The sequence below is a fragment of the Tachysurus fulvidraco genome, chromosome 7 (genome assembly GCF_022655615.1).
Source record: "Tachysurus fulvidraco isolate hzauxx_2018 chromosome 7, HZAU_PFXX_2.0, whole genome shotgun sequence".
Lineage (NCBI taxonomy): Eukaryota > Metazoa > Chordata > Actinopteri > Siluriformes > Bagridae > Tachysurus > Tachysurus fulvidraco.
In genome coordinates this window covers 19,656,106-19,668,345 of record NC_062524.1, presented here as the reverse complement: position 1 = coordinate 19,668,345, position 12,240 = coordinate 19,656,106, and positions in this window count along the sequence as shown.

Here is a 12,240-nt window from a genome sequence, read left to right as displayed (position 1 = left end):
TGTGTGTGTGTGTGTGTGCACTTTGAACTGGTTTTACTGAATCATTCATTTTAACCCATCCTCCTGGATAGCATTTTAACCCATCAATAGCATTTTAGCCATCTAACTTGTAACACTAACAAATTGTGAACAATAGCAGCATTCTGTCAGATTACTCAAATCAAAAGTGAATCAGGCATAAGCTCAGTATTGCAGACACATTCACTTATATATACAGTATCTCACAGAAGTGAGTACACCCCTCACATTTTTGTAAACATTTTATTATATCTTTTCATGTGACAACACTGAAGAAATGACACTTTGCTAAAATGTAAAGTAGCGAGTGAACAGCTTGTATAACAGTGCAAATTTGCTGTCCCCTCAAAATAACTCAACATACAGCCATTAATGTCTAAACCGCTGGGCACAAAAGTGAGTACCACACATTCGGCCCAAAGTGTCGATATTTTGTGTGGCCACTATTATTTTCCAGCACTGCCTTAACCCTCATCTCAGGTTTAATCAAGTTTATCTTGGTCTCTTCAGACAATAGGATATGGTTCCAGTAATCCATGTCCTTAGTCTGCTTGTCTTCAGCAAACTGTTTGCGGGCTTTCTTGTGCATCATCTTTAGAAGAGACTTCCTTCTGGGATGACAGCCATGCAGACCACTTTGATGCAGTGTGAGGCATATGGTCTGAGCACTGACAGGATGACCCCTCACCCCTTCAGCCTTTGCTGGCAGCATTCATAAACAAAACAGCATTTCCCAAACAAAACATCTGGATATGACGCTGACCATGTGCACTCTTCTTGAGTGAGTGTGCAACTTCTTTGGTCGACCATGGCAAGGCCTGTTCTGAGTGGAACCTGTCCTGCTAAACCAGTTTCAGAGTCTTGGCCATCTTCTTATAGCCTATGCCATCTTTATGTAGAGCAAAAATTATTTTTTTCAGAACCTCAGAGAGTTCTTTGCCATGAGGCGCAATGTTGAACTTCTAGTGACCAGTATGAGAGTGAGAGCGATAACACCAAATTTAACATTTAACATAGCTCCCCATTCACATCTGAGACCTTGTAACACTAACGAGTCACATGACACTGGGGAGAGGTAAACAGCTAATTGGGCCTAATATGGACATTTTCCCAACATGTACGCACTTCTGTGGCCAGCGGTTTAGACATTAATGGCTGTGTGTTGAGTAATTTTAGGGATAAGGCAAATTTACACTGTTATACAAGCGGTACACTCACTACTTTACATTTTAGCAAAGTGTCATTTCTTCAGTGTTGTCACATGAAAAGTTATAATAAATTTTTATAAAAATGTGAGGGGTGTACTCACTTCTGTGAGATACTGTAAGTGACATTGTCATTCAACCAACTAGGCTTCTGAACACCCCTTCTAGGTCTAGTGTCAGTAGAATCAGAATCAGAATCAGAATCAGCTTTATTGCCAGGCATGTTTTCACATGCGAGGAATTAGTTTTAGTGACATAATCTCCACAGTGTAACAGAATGACATATGTAGTATAGATTAAATTGTATGTACACATATACAAGTGTGAAATGTGCAGTTAAAATAAACATATGAAATATACATATGCAAATAAGTATACAATCTATACAATTTGTATGTACACATGTGCAATTGTGAAATGTGCAGTTCACACAATATGTATGCATGTATGTACAGAGTGCAAGTATGAAATGTGCAAATTGAGGTATACATAGTGCAAATATTATGTGTTGTGTGTTCCATGGTGTTAATTGTTCATCAGGTGTATTGCTTGAGGGAAGAAACTGTTCCTATGTCTGGTCGTTCTGGAGCTCAGGGCTCTGTAGCGCCGACCAGATGGCAACAGTACAAAGAGGGAGTGTGCTGGATGTGAGGGGTCCAGGGTGATTTTCTTTGCTCTTTTGCACACTCTGGAGGAGTACAGGTCTTGAAGTGTGGGGAGAGTTGTGCCAATGATTCGCTCAGCAGTCCTGACTACCCTCTCTTTTTGTCTTCTGAGGTCGAATTTGGTGGCTGAGCTGAACCAAACTGTTACCGAGGCACAGACGATGGATTCGATGATGGCATTGTAAAACTGTTTCAGCAGATCCTGTGGCAGGTTGAACTTCTTCAGCTGACGAAGGAAGTACAACCTCTGCTGAGCCTTTTTCACAATGGAGTCAATGTGAATGTCCCACTTCATGTCCTGGGAGATTGTGGTTCCCAGGAATCTGAATGACTCCACTGCTGTGACAATGCTGTCCATGATGGTTATTGGGGGAAGAGCAGGGGGGTTTCTCCTGAAGTCCACTATCAACTCCACTGTCTTGAGCGTGTTCAGCTCCAGGTTGTTAAGGCTGCATCAGACAGCCAGCCGCTCAACCTCCGGTCTGTAAGCAGACTCGTCACCATCCTGGATGAGGCCGATCAGTGTGGTGTCGTCTGCAAACTTCAGGAGCTTGACAGATGGGTCATTAGAGGTGCAGTCATTCGTGTACAGGGAGAAGAGTAGTGGGGAGAGAACACAGCCCTGGGGGGCGCCAGTGCTGATGGTGCGGGTGCTAGATTTGAGTTTCCCCAGTCGCACTAGCTGCTGCCTGTCTGTCAGAAAGCTGGTGATCCACTGGCAGACAGAGGAGGGTACGGAGCTGGGTTAATTTGGGCTGTAGGAGTGATGGGATGATGGTGTTGAAAGCACAGCTGAAGTCCACAAACAGGATCCTCACATAAGTCCCTGGTTTGTCCAGATGCTGCAGAACATAATGCAGTCCCATATTGGCTGCATCATTCACAGACCTGTTTGCTCTGTATGCAAACTGCAGGGGGTCCAGTCAAGGTCCAGTGATGTCCTTCAGATAAGCCAAAACCAGTCTTTCAAATGATTTCATGACCACAGATGTTAGAGTGTGTGCATCATGAGCAGTGTTCTCCACAGTAGACTCTGATATGCAAGGAAAAGCAGTAAGATGGGTAGCATTCCACGTTTTTCAATCACTGAGGATGTATGCACCCATTCCCCATCTTTTGGCTGCTGTGAAAGGATCAGTGAACTTTCTGTGACCCTTGGAAACATTTTAGGGATTCTGTACATGCACTCTATCCCCAACCTAAAACCTAGAAGTGCAGGCACCCCGTCTCGCATCCGTTTAACTCTTCATCTTGTGTTGCATCCGTGCAACTCTGTGATGAATAGACATGTCAGTGGGTGAAAACACCGGATATACCTGAGGGTCACAGCATGTGGTGTGGCATGGTACACCTGTAAGAAGCCAGTTACAGCAGACTTCCATGGCTGATGTTGCTGAATAGCTATTTGTTTGTTTGAGCACATGGTTGAACAGTTCTATGGCACCATTTGCTGCTGGTAGTGAAGGAAAGTCCTTCCTTCCAGAAAAGCAGTGAAAGCAGCAGATGTAAACTGAACATCACTATCAGTTACTAGGCTCAGTGGATTACCATGATGGCTAAAGACTGAGGACAGAAACAAAACCGCTGACTCTGTGGAGGTAGTATGAGTAAAGCAGACCTCAGGATATAAGCTATAGTATTTAATTAAGGTTATAACAAAAATACAGTCAGACGCAGCAGTGCCAAATGGTCCAACTATATCCAAGGCTACTTTTTTTTCCATGGACCATCTGGTACTGATTGGAGAAGAGCAGGGTGAGGCTTGGCAGTTTTATCATTAAGCTGGCATACATGGAAAGAACGGACAGAATCATGTACCTGAGCATCCATTCCTGGCCACCAGTATAGGTCACGGAGGCATTGTTTAGCTCACCTCCGCTTGATGTCCCTCATGTGCGATGAGACAAGCGTAGATCGGAGGGCAACAGGCACAATAAGTTGTGTTCCACAGAAACCAAAGTTTTCCTTTACACACAATTCCAGCCGTAGTTTAAAACATGGTTGCAACTCCATGTCCAGTCTCTTGGATGAAGGGGGCCAGCCCTTGGAGATCATTGTACAAAGTTTGCTTTGTGTAGGGCAAGAAACACATGCAGCAGTAACATTATCAGCAGGCAATGAATTACATCTGGCAGACAGAAATGCAAAAAACTCCTTATCAACATCACTTAAAATCAATACATCAGTATTATCAGTAGTAGGTCTTGGCAAGGGCAGTCATAATAGGTAGTCACCAGGATCATTTTGAGAACCTGGACGGTATTCCACATGCAGACCACTGTGAAACATGAAGACCAGCATGACCAACACCCTTTGTGGTAAGCAGAGTTGACAGTGCCTGGTGATCCGTTTGTTAAGTAAAACGACGGCCCCGCAGGTATGGACACCACTTTTCGATGGCCCACACACCTGCTAGTAATTCCTTCTCAACCGTGGCATATTTCCGTTCAGTTGTAGACAGTGTACATGATGCAAAGGCCACAGATTGATCTGGGCCAACCTGAGAAAGCATAGCTCCCAGATCATTGACTGAAGGGTCCGTGGAGACAATCGTGTCTAGTGTGGGCTCGAATAATGCTAAACCAGTACTGTTTGCAAGAAGCTGTTTCACCACAGTTAAAAAAGAGCGGTCTTTTCTGCTTTTTGAGTGTGGAAGAGTCGGCACTTTGGTCACAGCCACAACCCCCGCCCCCTTTGTTCGAAGCCCCCACCTAATAGTCGCTGAGAGCAGGGAAGCTATAGAGGAGAAGTTACGAAGGCATAAAACGGCGCTAATAACCCGCTAAGCCCATTAAAGCACATACCTGCTTGTTGGTCGTTGGGCAAGGGTAGTCCCTTACTTTAGGACTCTCAGACGGCCCCCAGGACCTCCACCAGATAGGAGAGATTGTCTGGCCCTGGGTGGAATGAATGTTGACATCATCCAGGTATGCAGCCGCTAATTGCCGATGTCCATCGGTCGCTGGAAGGTGGCCGGGGTACATTTGTGACAAAAGTGAAAATATCTGTCTGGAAATTGAAAATATCAAATATAAAAATATTAAAGTTAGACATTTAGATAACTAAGCATGCTGATGACATTTTAGCTATATCAGATGAGTAATATGAATGTTTTACTCCCCTTTGAGAGACCAAATAATTTTATTTATTTCATCATCAAAATCAGCATTAACTGAAATTAAATTTCCCAGGCATCTGTCTGCCTTAGGAATCAAGAAAACCAGACTGGACCAGTCACTTTGGGAGTACTTGATTACCTCGTATCAAGCATAGCCATGAGTTCCTCCCAAAAAAACGGTTTTAGCAAACAATATGGCTTCTGCATATAGCCACCGCTGAGGCATCTCAATGTGGTGTTCATTTGTGATTTATCATAGACGGCTTGGACTAATCCCTGTCTGAACACCAGGGGGACGTTCTGGCAGGCTTTGTTTGTCTTGTGCCATGTGCTTTCATTTTTGTTTTGTGTATCACGTGTGTTCTAGTAACACTATTACTAAAATAGTCTAATTTTATCTCAGAGATATTGCTAAGATGATGTTATTAAATAATGCAAGAGCAGCATGTCCCTAAAGTTGTTGAAAGTTATGAAAAGATAACTCGTATCTTATGCCTTAGATCGGGTTTGAGTTATGACCAGCTGAAAGCCATTTGATACTGTTAAGGATGGCCTCAAGTGGGCAGCCTTAAGATACATGAGATTACTGTAAATGGTACCACTTGGAAACCTTAAAGATGGCATTGGATTACAATTGATAAAAGCAGTTTTGCTACCATAGGACTTTAATTGCACAAACAGTCTCCTTCTGTGAACAGTTGATAACCCAAAATAGACTGTAAAAACTAGAATGAATTTCCTGTTTAGAAAATCTTTTGACAATATAATTTACAGAAAATTATTTATCACACTCAGCTGTCACTAAGGTGATGACACGCTCAAAGTTTCTTTCTAATATTGCCACAGGGAGTATTTTCTATATATTGTAAATGGAATCTACAACCCTGTTGACATGACTTACAAGGGGGTGTGTCCCAGTCGCTATTATAATTTCTTGAACCCAGATTCAATCAACCGGGAACTGCAGTCTTAAAGCAGAACATGTGCAGGGTCTGTGCTTACTTTATACAGCTGGCTATATAATTTTAAGGCCCTTGTGCATAATGAATCATGTCATGTCATGTCATCATTGCAGCCCTATTATATGTATCTCAAACACACAGGGTGAAATAAATGCTGGATATGGACAGTTGACTCTGGTTCAATTGGTTCAGTTGACTCTGGATGTACTGGTGTTAAAAAATATTCAGAGGTTTATGTAATTCATGTAGGGGATTGTGCTGATTGCTCTTATTTAGAGCTACAACATTTAAAAATTTAATTGCTTATTAGGTAGTTGCTCTTATAGTATTATTTTTAATGATCAAATAAACACAATTGTTTTCTAAAAAAATGTGTGAAATATTCTCACTATGTAGTACATAGTATTTATGTATATATTTATTTTTTATGCATAATTCAAATGTTGTCCCAGAAATGTATTTGTAAACATTTTCAATCTCAGTGGGGCAAACTGTATACTGATTAGATTTTTTGCTCTCACATATGCTTGTGGTAAATTCTAACAAAGACCAGCTAAAGTAATAAACTAAAAATAATATTGATAGCCTAACACTGCAGTTTAATATACATTATCAGCCCACTCTTGCAAGAGAAAGACAGTCAAGAGGGAAGCCATGTGTGCAATTGTAAAATATTTAGTTTTTTTGTGTGTATTTTGTCAGTAATGTTGCGTATCAAGCCATTTGTTTTGCCCTGTGCTCTCTTTGCTGTTTTCTGACCATTGCCTTTGTTACTTGGATTTATAATGCTTTTGACTTGTCCACATATGGATTCCGCTGCTCATTCATTAGTCATGGTAATTCATTGTGGGTTGACAATGGGGCTTTTTACACCTGGTCACTTCATGCATTTTATGTGATCGGATAGCTATCTGATCGTAAAAAGACCAGGTCTAAATTCCCTCCGGAACGTTTTCGAGACGGATATCGTCAGAACTCAGCCCGGATTTTGGCCATGTGCTTTTGTGTACGTTTTGTGTTCACGTGTCTGCCCAGCCCATGTCTCTTCCTGCCCGCTTCTGCACACCTGTTCCTCATGTTTCTGATTGTCTTGTTTATTTAGTTGCCTTGAGCAACGCGGAATCCTCTGTTGTCTTCTGTTTTGTCCTGTCGCCAGTCTGTGTCCATGTTTTTGTTAGGCTTCCTGCATTTGGGTTCGTTTTTACCCCCGCTTCCGTGACAGATATAAATCCAACTGTTCAAACCACTTCAGGAGGTGGTCTGGGACGCATTTCAGATGAAACTGGACAGGTGTAAATGAATGTGGTTGTTCAAGCTACATACGTAAGCGTTATACTCTTCCCAATCGGAAGTACGTCACTCACAAGTGACTCAGGAGTCGAGCATCGTGCCAGAAACAAATAATTTAGCACCAGAAACAAACATTTATTGCTCTTTGGAGTAATGAAAGCGTCCAACAAAAGCTTAACCGCTTAAAATGCACTGCTTAAAATGCACTGCTGCCGCCAGCGAAAATGTAGCAAACAGTAAATGCTGTTTTTTGTAGCATAACCATCATAAGTTTTTCATCTCCTTTTTGATACACCAAAGCATGTTCCATTTCAATTACACTGGAAATAAGTTAAAATATATTTGCATTTTGGGCAGGAGTAGAAAGATCGGATTGATATCAGATTTGCCAAGACGCATTATGTGGCCTAATGTAAATGGAATAGTTTTAACAAGTCAGAGAGCTATCGGATCAGAGAAAACACATGAAGTGACCAGGTGTAAAATGACATACAAATTGCTTTTCCACAGTACCAAAGATTACCTGCACACAGAGCAGTAGTAGAGAGACAGTAGTGAATCACGTAGTTGTAGTTGAGCTCCACCTAAACAAAACACATTTCATCTTGTTAGAAAGCACATGGAAAAGTGGCACACATGGAAAGATCATATAGTTCATTATCACAAAAAAACTATTGAATTACAAGTATAAACGAACAGAACACCCATTCTGACAGTCAATGTTTACTGTATGCAATCCTTTTCATACTGTGTCTAACATTCACCATGAGATTAATGTTTTTTAACTTTTATTGTGGAGCTACGACATATGCAAATCACCCACAGCAGCTCTCTCTTGCTCTACTGTAGATCATGTGACTCAGGACGTAGTACCGCCACCGGCACAGCCAATAGGAAGTGCAGTCACATTAATGCAGGATTTAACTTCAAGAGAACTTTAATACTTATCGAACTTTAATAATGGTCTCATGCCACAGTACCTGAGAGTGTCAGGGGCGTGGGAATAAAATACACCCAAATGCAGGATAGCTAAAATAAACAGGGTTTATTAACTAAAAAACACAAAACACGACAAAGACAACAGCAGACACGACTGAGACAACAGAGGATTCCATGCTTCTGAAGGCAACGCAGCTCAGCTAAATACTAATAACAATCAGACACATGAGGAACAGGTTACGTGAAAGTGATGTGACGTGACATACAGCTAAGTATGGTGAACCATACTCAGAATTCGTTTTCTGCATTTGACCCATCCAAAGTGCACCTCAGTCGTGGCCGGTCCAAGACTCGAACCCACAACCTTAGGATTACGAGTCAGACTCTCTAACCATTAGGCCACAACTTGCCCCACAGAGGCAGGGAGGCAGGGAGGAAGAGACAAGGGCGGGGCAGACACATGACACAAAACAAACAAATGCACATGGCCAAAGCCCGGGCTGAGTCCTGACAGTACCCCCCTTGAGGCATGCCAATCCATCTTAATGACAGCCCCGACGAGGTCAAAACACGATAAGCTGATTAGGCTGTCTAATAAGTGGAAATTAGTCTAATCTGCTCGCAAACTTAAACTTGTGGCTCAAGCTATTTTCAAGACTTTAGATTGGTTAATAACTTGTAAAAATAAGAGACCCACGTGGTGACTGACCAATAGCATTGATAGCACAGACAGGGGGGCTGAAGCCACCCTAAAAAAGGTCTAAAACCGCCCCTGCATCACGCCTACTTCGATCAAAAGGTGCAGGCTATTTGGTAGTACCTCAAGTACAAAAGTCTACAGCAGAGGGCAGAGCTTTTTCTCACAGAGCTCCACAGTTATGGAACAGACTTCCAATTAGTGTTCGGGACTCAGACACTCAGTATTTAAGTCCAGGCTAAAAACACATTTGTTTAGTCTAGCTTTTTATGAATAGCTTTTATTAGGCAAAGGAGTAGATCTGGAGGGTTCATGGGCATAGAGTGTTTAGTGAACTGGGATGTCTGGATGCTGTCCGCTTACCACCCTCGCAAGTCGCTCAGGTTTGCAGACTGTGGAGTGGGACGCTTTACATCCCAGGAAGCCCTCATGTCTGTCATGCCTTCTGGCTCTAGCCTTTTAGTTATGCTGTCATACCTAGTCTTGCTGGAGTCCCTGTCTGCACTCTGCACATAATTTACATTGTCCATAACCTGATCACAGTCATGCCTAACAATTTTTCTCTCATTCTGTCAAGCTTCTGCCACTCCGAAGCTCCCAGTGTTCTGAGTTCTTGGCCCGATCGTCTCTTCTTACGAGTGACTTCCTCAATCCTGATGTTCTACCTCTGGCTAGAGTTTTGTCGCCCAATCACCTTGCCAGGGATTGATCTGCATGGTCAGACAGTGTCTCATGGGATTGTTGTGGATGAAACCGCCGGAGACTGTCATGGCTTCTTTTGAACAAATGTTGTGTCAGGCAGCTATATGGTCTGGTCTTTATCAGCAATCAGGTCAATCAGCAATCAGGTCTTTATCAGGGCTGTGCTGAACTCAGTGTTTACGATGACCCATTAGTTCCTAAGGAGCTCTATTAACTATTATTAACTGTTGTAGAGAGGACATTATTTACATTTACACTATCTACTGTAGAGTGTCACCCAAATGGGTTCCCTTCTGAGCCTGGTTCCTCTCAAAGTTTCTTCCTCATATCATCTCAGGGAGTTTTTCCTTGCCGCCGACACCTCCGGCTTGCTCAGTAGGGATAGGTATAGATATATAGTATTTAAAATTTTAAGTTAATCTTTTTTAAATCAATTTTTAAACTTCAATTGTATATATTCAGTTATTTATTTTCATAATTATTATACTTTACATACTTTATACTTTATTGTCCCCCAAAGGGGAAATTCTTTTCCACAACACTGCACTTGTTTGACACACACAACATAAACATAAACAGTCATAATACACACATGACAAAAAACATTCAAAATAACACTCGATGTCTGTTGTTAAGGTACTTAATGACTGAGGGAATCGGGCTTCTTCCAATGTGGGCCCTCCTGCACCTCAGAGCCCTGTACCTGCACCCTGAGGGCAGTGGGGCTAGATACTCATTTAGTGGATGTGTGGAATCCTATTCTATTGAAATGGCAAAGTGTCCGCTGTGTTATTGAGTTCTATAAGGTTAGGTGTTGGAAGACATATAACTTTTGCAGCAATATTGGACACCTTTGTGAGTTTGACCATATTTTTAACAGAAAGCATGCCGAAAAAACAAGTAAACATAACAGTAAAATTGACTGAATAATGCTTTGATCAAGTAGCAATAGTAATCGAGGAGCGACATTAAGTCCTTTGAGTTTGCGAATGACTAACAGTCTTTGATGACTTCTTTTCTGAATGTCCATAATGTGCTGAGTAAAGGTGAGTGTGTTACCCAGTGTCACTCCCAGATATTTGAAACTGTCCACTATTTCAACTGGTCGATTTTGAATGACAATAGGGTGCTGAGGTGAAGAGGGACTGACTATCAGCTCTTTTGTCATTCATTCAGATTCAGGTAGTTACCCTCACACTACTGAGTGAAGTGCATAACAGTGGTGTGATAATCCATGACAGAGTTGTTGTCTTTAAGCAGGGTAAGAATGGCTGTGTTGTCAGAATATTTTAAATATTTTATGCCAGACAAAGGGCTGATATTGTCATTTGTGTAGAGTGTATACAAAAATGGGCTTAACACACAGCCCTGCAGTGCTCCGGTATGAATTATCTTTATATATATATAAAACAACCCAGCAAGTTGTGGCATTTGGTGATCCTCAGATTTGCTCAATTGTCTGGGATGACAGTGGGGAAGGAATACCCAGAGGCCTTCAAAGCTGAAGTGCTATCGAAAGCCAACAAGCAGATGAACAAGTATTTAAAAATGACAGAATTTAATAGGTTTGTTTGCCAGCTAAACCTGTACAGCTTCAGAAAATGTGCCCAGACTATGAGATCTCAGAGAAGCACGTCAGCACCTTGCGTTACTTTTACAACCCGAGCTTTAAATACAGTAGGCTAAGCCAGAGCTTCAACTTAAAGGTACTAACACCTTCCAACAAGGCCAAGCTGGGCTAGAAATGTCCAATCAGTCAAGACGTTTCCATTACATGATGCTGAATTCACCTGAGAACTCTGCAGTGGTTGGTCAGTAGATGGGTAGAACAAACTATAATTTATTCTTTCATTCATACATTCCTTGACCTTTAGTAACCACTTTACCCTGGTCAGTTTCAAGGTGGCTTCAGAACCTAGCAAAATAAAACTGGGTGCTCTGATTAAGAGGTCAGCCCATCAAACACATTCACACCTATGAGCTATTTATTAGCATAGCCATATAACCAATTCATTTCCTGGCATGTAAGGGGGAGGATGTAGGAGGTATGAAATCTAATTACATTAAGCAGCAGACAGCTCAAGATTGAAGCAGGGTTCTTTGGATCTATATTGTGACAACACTACCCACTACCTCACAATTGTAGTAGCTGAGCCAGCTCTAGCATTTGGAAAAACATCCATTTAGGAAAGGACAGTTTTGCTTCAAGTAAGTAATTGAATGAAGGATTGGAATATATAGAAAAATGCAACAGGACTCAGATTGTGCAGAGCCTGATGGGAATTTAGGTGCCTTCATACCTCATAACTCACAATGCAGATTTTATGCACCAGAACATGACTTTCCTTTATGTCTTTAGTTCCATAAGCACAGACCCACAATGCCTTACATAAACTGCTTGTTAACAAAATGCAAGTGATTACTGCACTTGACAGTGCATTTGTTTGTTTGTTTTTTTGAAATCCTTCATATATGGTTTTTCATATAGTATAATTAAAGTTGAGTGTTTATAATCCTAATCAGTATTATTATTTTTTATGAATCCCCAGGGTGAAATTGGATAACACGATTATTTTAAAACCTATTATCCTGTGAGAGCTGAGAAATGAGAATTTATGCACTAATCAAATTAATTGTCAGTGCA